The following is a 406-nucleotide window of genomic DNA, read 5'->3' on the forward strand; positions in this document are numbered from 1 at the left end:
CAGAAATTCGTAAAAATGAAGGAGAGCCTCTCAAAGACTACTTATGCAGGTTTTCTAATGAAGCCCGACAAATTCCAGGAGTAGATCCAGAGTTACTTAGGGGGGTTTTCCTTGGGGGGCTTCGCCCAGGACCCTTCTACTCATCACTAATGCGGGAAACAGTTCGTTCTTATGCCGACCTTGTCCACCGTGTTGAGGCCCAAATCACTGCAGACGATGCCATCAATGCACATAAGGAACAATTTGAGAAATTTGGGGGAAAGCGCAAAGGTAACACTGGAGATAATAATCAAACTTCGCAACGGAGAAAGTCTGAACAACAGAGGAATCGCGACATCCTTCCTCAATCTGCAGGCCAACGAACTGAATATCGACCCAAGAAAGAGTATACACCACTCAACACATC

Source organism: Phalaenopsis equestris, unplaced genomic scaffold, assembly GCF_001263595.1.
Source record: "Phalaenopsis equestris unplaced genomic scaffold, ASM126359v1 Scaffold000812, whole genome shotgun sequence".
Lineage (NCBI taxonomy): Eukaryota > Viridiplantae > Streptophyta > Magnoliopsida > Asparagales > Orchidaceae > Phalaenopsis > Phalaenopsis equestris.